Below are 10390 nucleotides of genomic sequence, written 5' to 3' on the forward strand. Positions count from 1 at the left end.
TCTCTGGCAATGTGAATTTTTCGGGTGTTACTTTTTGTTGGGAAGAGGTGTTTTGGGGCTGCGGGGAGGGCTGCAGGGGCCTGCAGAAGAGCACGGGCTGGGCAATTACCGTGCTCACTACTCCTGAACGAGACCCAGAGAGCAGAGCTGCCCCTGCCCAGCCCTCCCCATGTTCCCCCGTGCTGCAGTTTGACTCAGTAGATGTTAATCGAGAAGATCTGGTGCCGTAAGGACGTGGCAATCAGCAGCCCAGCAGCGAGGCGTGCTGCCAGGCACGAGCACTGAGCCCAGCTGGGCACGGTTTGGGGTTAAAAGCTCTCGCTTCCTCCTTGGGAAGCAGGAGTGAGGCAATCGCTGGGTTTGCACTGGGACTGCAATGCTTTAGGAAAGGTGAGTCTCTTGAGCTGGGTATTGCAAGCAGTAAAACGATGCCATAGCCACGCAGCTTCACGCTGCTCGGGCTGTAGGCAGTTGACGTTAGGATAGAGTAGCATAAACGAGCTGGAAAGTTGCTCGGGAAGGGAGGTCTGGCCCTGCCTGTTCTCCTCCAGCTGGATTTCACCAGTGGCGTTTGGTGTGGACAGTCCTTCTAGACAGAGGGTAACGGGGAGCCCCCGGGTACGTTTTCAGGCGGACATTGTCTGCCTACGAGAGAAACAGAAAGCAATCCACTGCTCTGAACCATTTACTGCCAAACTTCGGTTGTGAGGAACAACGCCTGGGAGAAGAGGTTTGGCCTAAATGGCTCGCGGGCTGGAGTCTAGCCTCCTGCAGAACACTTCTTCGTGCTAGGTAACTGTCTCCAGAAAGTAAAGGCAATGCTGCTGTTTAGTTCTGGTCACTTGGTTACAGTTCAGTACAGCTCAGGGAGATGGGAACCTCAGGCTGAGCAGTCAGCACTCCATCTCCCTGCCTGTGTTTAGAGCGACACTAATAACGTTCCGGGGCTGACCCCGTCTCGATGGTCTTTAGACTTTGCTCACTGTAAATGCAATGTACAGCACCACCTCTACCACCTCTTCTCCATCCTGCAGGGTCAGAGCTAACTAAAAATGCTTCCTAGCAGCCTAAATCAGCCGGCACCCGTCTGGGGAGCGGGCACCTCCGTGTAGCGACCGGTGTGTTTTACTGACCTCCTGGGAACAAACGGAAAAGGAACCGGTTCCCTGTGGGCTAAGGCAGAGCTAAGTAGGGAAGGAGGAGGACAGGGCTGTTTTTTTTCCTCCATCTCTCTGTTACTGGGCGTAGCACTGAGGCTATTGCTGCGGGGAGGCCAACTCCTTAGGGAAGCGATGCCGGCAGGCTCCAGCCCCCGTGTGCCCTGGTTCTCCAGCAGCAGACCCTGCAGCAGCCACGCCGAGAGCCGAAGCCCCTAGCTCGCAGGTACAGCGTTAGTGCCCTGCCCGCTGGCCCACCGTTCCTCCACCCAGCAGAGCTTTTGCTCCTTACTGACTGTTACAACCTGACCCTGGCTTGAGCTGGTGGACATGGGGGGGGGCTTCAGCTCTCACCCTGCTCACAGGTTTTTCCCTGCTGGAAGGGCCCTTCGCTGGGCGTTACGTGCCGGGAGAAGGGAGCTTCCCAGCAGGAGGCTCGTGTGCAGGGAGCAAGCCTGAAATGCAGGGTGAGGAGGCGGAAGGTGAGGGGCTGCCCTGCAGGAGCGCTGCTGCGAGCCGGGTGCAAGCACCCTGCTCCTCCCTGGGGGGCCTGGCGGGCCCCGGAGCAGCCTCTGGAAGGTCGCCCCTCCTGGCCCTCGCAGCTTCAAGCCACCTTCCAACCACACGTCTCCACCTCAGCTTTTGCCTTGCAGATGTGTTTTTAAAGCAGCTTGACGTTAGTGAGCTAGACCGTAGTGCCTTACTTAGGATTTAGCAAACACTTCCGAGGACGAGTCCTAGGGCTGCTAGCCTTTGGCCAACGTGGCTGTTTTCCCTGTTTAGTTTGTCCTAAAAGCGTTTCTCCCTGATGATTTTGCTGCTGTTCGTGCTCAACTCCCCAGACAATAGACGAAGCTGCCTTGTGTTTACAGCTCCTAGCATCTCTCCTCCCAGGTACGTCGGCCCACACCGAATTCTTGTTCTCCAGAGCAAGGGTTGTGCTGGGAGCAGCTGAAACCTGCACGTGCTGCCGGAGGGGTGTCGAGGCGGCCCTTCCTAGCCGGGTCTGGCGGGCGCCTCCTGCCTGGCTCCTGCGGGCTGAGCTCCCCCTGCAGCGGATGCTTTTGGCACCGGGTTGCGCTGCTGGGAAAACTCAAGCTAAGGAAAGCAACACTAAGCCTGCAGCGCGTTGCCCAGCTCGGGGCCAGGCCATCTCCAGCTCTTTCAAGCATCCGGGGGGGGGGGGCTGCTTTTTTTGGGGGGCGGGGGGGGAGCTGAGTGCCCTCTCCCCAAACTTTACCACCCTCAAGGCTTGTGGAGCCCAGCCGGAGCCGTGCCGGGGGTGATTGTATGAAACTGTTTACTTCTGACTGCTGTTTACAAGAGGGGTGGGTGGGGGGGATAAGCCAAGCCTCAGGAGGATTGGGAAACGCGTTATCTGCACCAGCCTGCAGCAAGGCCGACGGCGCCGGTGTTGTGGGACCTCCCAGGCAGCTGCGGTCCGTGGGGAGGAGAGAGCAGCGGTGGCTCTAGCCTAGAGGGGTTAGATTAGCTCCCCCTTGTCCCCGTGCTGCTGTGTTCGAGGTTCGGCGGTGCTAGTGACAGATAAGAGTTACCCCTGTGGTCTTCCTTTACTCCTCAGGACCCAGCTCCTTCACATATCAGAGGCTCCCGGAGCCTTTCTGGAGCAATAAGACTTAAAACAAGCGTTACCATCCTTGTGGAAATCCTCCGTCGCGCGCGTTGTGTGTCTTCTCTGTATGCAGTACCGAGTCTGGGTTTAAGCCTGCCAAACCCGTGGGGCAGTTGCTTACGGGGCACGCCGGGACGCCTCTCCCTGGGCTTTCCACGGGTGGCGAGAGCCGGGGAGCACGCTGCTGCTCTGCTTCGGTACCCGGGGCACGCGGTGCCAAAGCCTGGTGCTGCGGCTGTCTGGGGCGAGCGCTGTGCCCGGTCCTGCTGGAGCCCCCCCCTCGGAGCTCCAGCAGCCTCTCCTCCTTTCAGCCAGCTTCAGCCTTGGCGTTGAAACGAAGCAGATTTTGCCGGATTTGCCCGTTTCTCTGCCGTCTGCCCCGGGGCTTTGAACTCCGAGGGTGATTTTCAGGCTGAGCTGCCGCGGGAGCGCGCAGGGGCCGTACGGGGGCTCCTGGTGTCCCCGTCCTGGTGCCTGCCCCCTCCCCAGCAGCTCCCTGGGTCTCCTGCTCCTTCCTCCAGCAGAACCCAGCTGCTCTGCAGCAGTCGGGTCCTGGGCACACCAGGGAGGTGCTGGGGCCCCAGCAGCGCTGTGTGCACCGGGGGCGTGGGGGCTGCCTGCCCTAGCCCTGCCCTGGGACCCCTGCAGACCTGCACCGAGGTGGTGAGAGCACAAGGCTTAAACCCAGACTCCCAACTAAAGATAATGATGTTAGCAAATGAATCTGTATTTTTTTTTTTTTTTTTGCACAGAAGCTGGTAATCTAGGACCTACGTGTGAACAACTTTATATAAATATTTTTTGTACTTGGTTTACTCGGGTTGGTATGAGATGTTCTATTTAAGTTCTTTGAACACTGTGGATGCCCTGATGTGTATGAGTGGCAGAGGCTTTGTAAATTAAGAGACGTTTGTGTGAATAAAGCTATTTGATGGGGTTGAAAAGCCACACACAACTTGAAACACGAGTTTTGTGTGTTTGTCCTCAGTCCCCGAGCGGCGCGCTTTAAGGACCTCGTCTGCATCAAGCCAGCCCCTCGCAGCCCCACGTGTTCTTGCCATGGCATAGAAACCGAGTATGGAGACAACAGCACACATCTCCTGTGCCTTTAGCCAGATCACCGAGACCTCCTGAGCCAGCAGCCAAGCTTTCTGATGCCCTATGAAAAGACAACAGCGAGTGGTTAAGGTTTAGTGCTCCTCTCCCTTTCCTAGAGCAGGATTAACATTTCTCTGCCTGATCTTTAATAAATCCCTGTGTGTGTCTTGTGTCCATGAAGGTATAGAAAACATTTGCAATGTCAGAGCCACCATCGCACATCCCCCTTGATGCCGTGGTGACTCCTTCCAAGCCAGCTGGGCCTGGCACGGTGACACCTCGGACTGTGAAGTGTCATGGGCTCCATCCCAAAGGGCTCAGCCAGCGGTCCCAGCTGGGGGATTAGGGCACTAAACCAAGGCAGCTGTGGCCATTTATCCTCACCCCCACGTTGGGAGCAGCTCTGCTCTCACTGCAGGCACCACTAGGCCAAGTCACCGAGCATCACAGCGATCAGCTGGACAGGTGAGCTCGGCCACTCCTTGCACGCTGCCTGCAGAAATCTTCCCCTGTCCCTCTGCTTCCCTGCAGCTCAGGAGCCAAAAAGGACAAGCAGCCGCTTGCCCGGCCTGCCTCCAGCTCCAGAAGTGGCTCCCAAACCCAACAGGGAAAACACCCCACAGAACTGAGGTTTAGTAGCCACAGGTACTGCCTCTCTTTGTGCAAACACTTGAGATGCACAAGCCACTTGAGATGCAGGGAGGATGAGCCATGTCCTGCGGTGACGAGAAACCTGCCTTCGTGCAGAGGAAGGCAGCCAGCGATTTCCTGAGTGCCAAGGACATGGGGCCACCCCCGAGCCCATGTGGGACACAGGGTGCCCCAGCACACGGGGCCAACGCAGCATCGCCCGCCAGCCCTTGTGTAACGGCCCCGCATGACCCAGGGCAGCTGCAGAGCCCAGACGTGCTTGGGGCCGGTCCTCCCCTCCTGCTCCCCCTAAACACTGCCAGCAGCACGGCCACAGGCTCCCTGCATTCGCCCATCACCATTGTGCTCTGTAATTGCTGCCGACAGGGACCTAAAATGGAAGCTTTCAGCCTGGCGGGGCCGTCGTGGGGCTGGTTGGTCCCAGCCCGAGCGATGCTGGGGGGGGGCTGGAGCTGGGGAATCGTGGGGCTGAAGGACACAGTCTGCACATGGCACCCACCACGAGCACAGCCCTGGGTGCTCGGAGCCCCCCCGGTCCTGCCCCAGAGCATCCTTCCTGCCCGTGGGGAAGGGGCTGGAGCATTGGCAGTGGTTACCACCTACAGCACCGGTGCCGCTGGGCGAGCTGCTTATACAAAAGTGCACATGCAGCAAAGGGCAGCTCTGCTGGGCGAGGAGCACGAGGCCTTCCAGGGGCGCAGCTTCAGCAGCTGCTTTCAGAGCGCAGCTCTCAAAAAGGCCCCGCTTTGTGCCGTTTTGTTTCCTGGAACAATAGTTCATCGGAAACAAAAGCCCGCTCTGCCTCTCTGCCGCACGTGCCAGGTGAAAGCGGTCTCTAAGCAAAGCAGCCCCCCTCGCGCAGTGAGGACCTGGCCCATTTTCCACCAGAAAAGCCCCCCACATGGGGACTTTTGGTCCCAGGAGACACCAGCGCTGCAGGGCAGCCCCTGCGCCCCTCCATGGTGCCAGCCTCCAGGCAGGGGCTCATGGCACAACGCGCTCCCCTGGGGGCTGGAGCCGTGGCGTCCCCTACGGCCCCTGCACACCCTGGTGCTGATACCTCAGCCCCTGCGAATGCGACGAAGTTTTAAGTCCCCAGGAGCTCGGGGATGGGAGCCCGGCTCAGCCCGCACGTGTGCCCCCGCGCTGCAGGAGCAGGCGACCGCGCCGCCGACAGCCAAAAAGCTTTTAACATCATTAGCAGAGTTTGGTGTCAGTCACCAGGAGAGATGTTTCACTCTGGATTTGCTCTCTGGAGACCTATTTCATATGCAAAAGAGGGCTGCTAAACTCCACAAAGACACTTCAATTGCTTGATAGCACACAAAAATAATACCCTGGCAGCTCCCGGCCCCCAGCCATCCCCTGCGGGCACACGTGCGTCTGCAGGAGCCGCACGTGGCCAAGGTCACGGCCAGGAGGAAGGCAGCAGGGCCAGGGTGGGACAAGCACCTGCAAAAAAACCTACGGCCACCACGGCCACCAGCAGCCCCTGATGCTGTCTGTGCAAGCACCAACCTCACCCCCGAGGGATTTCATCCACGAGATGCTGCCCCCACCGTCCCCCCTCTCCCCGGACCCGCTTTGACACGTGCGCTGGAAACATTTTCCGAGAGCCTGCTCTCGGCAGAGGCTCTGGCGCTGTTTTAGAGCTGGAGCGTGAAGTCACGCCGCGCAAAGCACAGGTCCGTATTTCTTTCAAGATCTCTTGAGCTCCCCAGCAGCGAGCACTTCAGCGCTCCTCGCTGGAGCACTCCGCCGCGAGAGCCAGCAGCTGGCCCCGCGGGTAGGAGGGGAGCAAGGCCCGTGCTGCGGCACAGGACATTCATCTCGCCACGTCCCCGCGCTGATGAATCGCTGCTTTACCCCGTGTCAGGCTCCAGGAAGCAGAGGATGAACAGCCTGAAGCTACAGCGAGCCCACACACTCCATTTAGCTGGGAGATGACTCACGCCGAGCTCTTCACGCAGGAGGAGGTGACAATGACACGCGAGGGCACTCTGGCAGGAGGATGGCTGAGCTCGCCCGGAGCTGGGGCCTCCTCGTCCTGCACCCTCCGGTGCCGCTGCGGGACAAGTGCAGGAGGCTCAGCACGGGGCCAGAGCAGCCTCGGTGGGCTGTGGATGGCAATTAACCAGCCCTCGTTAGGTACCTCTGGTCCCATCAGCCGCAGCACTTCCCCAGCACCAGCTTGGACAAGAGCAGCAAAGCCCCAGATGTGAGTGGGATGGCCACAGCCACCCCGTCCCCCCAATCCTTCCTCCCGCACAAACCCCTCGTGGCAGCCCCAGAGAGGGAGCACATCGCCCAAACCACCTCCTGATCGAAGCCAAGGCTTCAGAAAAGAAAGATGGCCAGGTCAGGAAACCAAATGCATTTTCTGCCCGGCACCCATCCCACTGCACACTCATGGAGGTGCGCGGGGTGCCCCCGCCCCACCTGCCCGTCCCCACACCACCGACTTCACTGCATGCAGCAACTTCACTTCGTACGCAGCCACTTCAGGTTGGTCTCAGCTCCACAAACAAAGCCACTTCTCATCCGCAGTTTGTTTCCTGGCAGAATTAATGGCCTGCACTCCCCTGAGGACCAAGCACTCGCAAAGAGACGCGCTGGGAGGTGAGCAGCGAGGGAGCGAATTAAGACATTATTTCCTCTGCCAGAGAGGGATCTTTAAACAAGCTTTTCAGCCGAGAACTTTAATTTTTTTTTTTTTTTTTTGTCGTTAAGGTTTTGCAAGGGAATCTTGTTCTCCAGAATTACATCCGCCTCCAACCCCACTTAGAGCTGCCAAAGCCCGCGCTTCCCCAGGGACCAGCGTGTGAGCAGCGTAGATGGATGAGCTGACATGGGCATGACTTCACCTCCGCCGTCCTGCCGCCGGAGCCCTGCAGCATTCCCAGAGCAACGCCCCGGCCCCATGGATCGGCCACAAGGACCCGGCTGCCTGGTGCCGCTGCCAAGCAGCTGCCGTGTCCCCGTGCCCAGCGGCAGGGCTGGATGAGCCCCCGGGGTGAGCATCCCTGGGCGAAGCCCGGAGGACTCTGTGGGAGCGGAGGCTTTAGGTTGATTTACGCAGCACTTCGGGGCTGCAGATTAACGTGCCAGCCCTGAGAGATGGAAGGGAGCCCCGGGAAGCTGGGCAGGTGATAAATCTCATGACACGGGCTCCAGCTCTGCCCGCCGTGCTTTGCCCGCTGGGATTAAAGGTGCTGGGCACCGTGTTCCCAGCAGGACGAGTGCGGGGCTGCTTCGTGCCCTGGGGAGAGCAGGGACCTTCCACGGGGCCGTGGACGCCACCTCTCCAGAAGAACCACGTCCTGCTTCTTTGTGAAATTTTCATGGAAAAAGGGGCACGCATGCTTCTTGGCTCACACGAGCCTGCCAGCGCCGGCCATCCCGTGGGATCTGGGACACGACAGCCTGCCTCGAGCTGGTGCTCAGGGATGGCTGTTCTGCAAGCTGCAGCACAGCGCAAGGATGGCCAAAGGGGGTTTTGATGAACTTCCAGCAAGACAAATGAGCCTCCATGACCCCACTCCATCTCCCCGAGCTAGATCATCTGCAAACCACCCTCCGCTGTAGCCTGAAGCTCAGACCAGCATTCATCCCTCACGTCCACCACAAGTGTCTGAGGTCTTAGATTAATGAGAAAACATTAATCAGTGAACAACTGGAGAAAGGAGGGTCTGCGTGCCCCTGGACTCCCCTTCGGAGCTGAACAGCTGCCCAGCCTGCCCAACTGCCACCCACTAAGCGAGGAAACGAGAGCAAGGAGACAAAGGCTTCCTTACCCGAGGAAATCCCAAGCTCTCAGCCCTGCCTGCAGCAGATCTCATGGCTGAGCACTGAGCCGGGGCTGGTCCAGACCAGGGAAACTTTTGCCCCAAACCAGCCTCCAGACCCACCAAGCAGCTCCCCGCAGCTCCAGCACAGGCCATGGCCATTGGCCTCCCCCACATCTGCGGGCTCCCTCCCAGGGGCTGTTAGAGGGTGCAATTAGCTGGAGCTAATTGGTGCCTCGAGGGCACAATTAGCTCCTTCCTGGCCTGGCCCAGCTGGGGCTCCTGTATCCCCGAAGAGCAGTTCTCCCCCCAGGTTCCAGCTCTCCTCCTCCTCACCGTGAGCCTTCTGAATCACCTGATGAGCAAACCACGTTCGCTGGTGCGTGGTGATGATTTCGATTTGGGGACATAATATAGCTGGAATGTATAATTTATTTCAGGTATATGAGGCACCAGCGAAACTGGGGGGGGGGGAAGCAGTGAGTAAATCAGTCACACCCTTATGATAAGGGGATTCGAAGAAGCTGGGAGCAGCCAGCTGGCAGGCAGCTCTGCTCTGAAAGACACGCTCTTGGCTCTTGGGATCAGAGCTCTGTCCCCAGGACAGGGGCCGCGTTGCAGCAGGTGCTGCCCAAATTGCCGCCGGCAGCCCCCGGCATCCACCTTCACCCAGCAAGACCTGGCCACCCCTGTGTGAAAGCAGAGAGGAAGACCGTGCACCTCCTCGTCACGAAGCCCACCGTCCCCTCTGTCCCTGCGGAGGTTTCCTTTGCAGCAGATTACTATTTCATAATGCAATAGATGTGAAATATGAAGACAGAAATTGCCGGCGACTTTTAATTTGGATTCTGCCAATTTCTCTGTTCCAGCTATTGATTTTCCATAAAGATGAATTCCAGCTCCCAGGTCTCTCTGACAGGCATTATCTGGGTGTTTTGCTTGCTCCGAGAGTGGAAATATATGTTTTATTAAGTGTCAGAAGTCACTAATGAGAAGAGGGAGGAAAATCAATTGTCTGCTCATATCTTGATCTCAAAGACAGGACTAACAAGTTCTTTATTTTGATGCTGTGGGCAGGAGGACAGGGCAGAATGACAAACGTGACAGACAACAGCTGTCAGCTCCTCTACAGTGATAGCTCAGCTGATGAGAAGGGGGATTGCTTCAAACACATTTGTATTCGTATTAATTCAAATAAATTCATGGAGTGCTAAAAAATCCTACAGCTGAATTGATCCCTGCTGTAAAGGTACTGAAAATATTAAAATTACAGCTTGAAGACTATCGGCAGGTTTATGCTCATATTCCTAACATCAAGACAGAAACTTGGCCAGCTGTTTAGGATAGGAGCAACCAAAAGAGTTCCATTTCTCCATGCTAATTTGGGATGAAGGTTAGCATTTGTAACTATGAGAATCACAGGCAAACTGAGTGTAGAAGTCTCTGCACGACGTCAGCAATAAGCCCAGTTTCAATCTCGCACCATACCATGCTCATAGGAAGTGCTCAGATGGCATCTACCCCTGCCTAAAGGAAGAGTCCTGGCTAAGCCCAGGACTTCACCTTTGCTGTTTGAAAAGCTCAGCTACTTCATTTGGCTCAGTTGTGCTATACTTTCATCTTATACCTCTGAATTTTTCTGGTCACTTCTGAGGTACGACCCCACCATAGACCCCCTCACCTCAAAGGCAGGCGTGCTGTCCCCAGGGAGCCATAAAAACAAAGATAACCTCACATATTCAGAAATCACTGGATTGGGGGGGGGGGGGTGCCGAGGGAATTGCACACAAAGCGTAAGCCCTGTCCTCAACTCTTCCCCAGGCAGCTAGAGCAGGAGGCGAGGTGAGATGGACCCTGTGCAACTCTTCATACGTCTTCAAGGCCCCAGACCGCCCAGGCCGAGGTCCAGTTCTGAGCACACGTTGCCCAAATGGCAGGTTTCGGATCGATGAAGTGAGCAGCTCAGCGCATTCATTCCCTGCAGGAACTTGGCATACTTTTTACAGAAGCGATTTCTGTTAACCTCTTCCAAGCACGGATATCAACCTTCTTTCACTTACATTTGT

At 57.3% G+C, this 10390-nt stretch overlaps 1 long non-coding RNA gene across 1 annotated transcript; it reads right to left on the reverse strand.

Moving 5' to 3' along the window:
• Window positions 1-729: 729 nt before the first annotated feature.
• On the reverse strand, window positions 730-10087 carry LOC310882395. Its single transcript, XR_014572939.1, has 2 exons — window positions 8363-10087; window positions 730-3949 (listed from the first exon to the last, which is right to left on the reverse strand). It is a non-coding gene; the product is annotated as an uncharacterized lncRNA (long non-coding RNA).
• Between the last annotated feature and the right edge of the window lie 303 nt (window positions 10088-10390).

The sequence above is a fragment of the Anser anser genome (assembly GCF_964211835.1).
Source record: "Anser anser genome assembly, chromosome: 16".
Classification (NCBI taxonomy): domain Eukaryota; kingdom Metazoa; phylum Chordata; class Aves; order Anseriformes; family Anatidae; genus Anser; species Anser anser.